Source organism: Penaeus monodon, chromosome 22, assembly GCF_015228065.2.
Source record: "Penaeus monodon isolate SGIC_2016 chromosome 22, NSTDA_Pmon_1, whole genome shotgun sequence".
NCBI classification, from domain to species: Eukaryota; Metazoa; Arthropoda; class Malacostraca; order Decapoda; family Penaeidae; genus Penaeus; species Penaeus monodon.
Window position 1 is genome coordinate 7,386,999 of NC_051407.1, and position 379 is coordinate 7,387,377.

Here is a 379-nt window from a genome sequence, read left to right on the forward strand (position 1 = left end):
TAACGTCACCGTAGTTGGTAATATTTCGTTTATGCATAGTTGCATGAATATAATTTTATGCTCTATTTTAGTCAGTCGTATAAGAGTATGTAAAAGATTTCCTGGAATGACGCAAGATTCCCCCGTTTTATAATGTCCGTCCTTGCACCCATTTTCAGAACTTTGAACTCGGTGGGAAGAAAAGTTCTGGTGACTATTGTGCTATAAATAGAACGTATTACATATATGCTCTCAATGTAAGCTCCAGTTTAAATGTAGACGTTTAAGTGACCTTCTTGTTAAGTAGAATATTCCCCAATCAACAGATTTGGCGATGAAAACAGAGTCGAGGTAATGATCACTTTTGCATCATGTGTGTGTGTGCAAAACAACATAATAC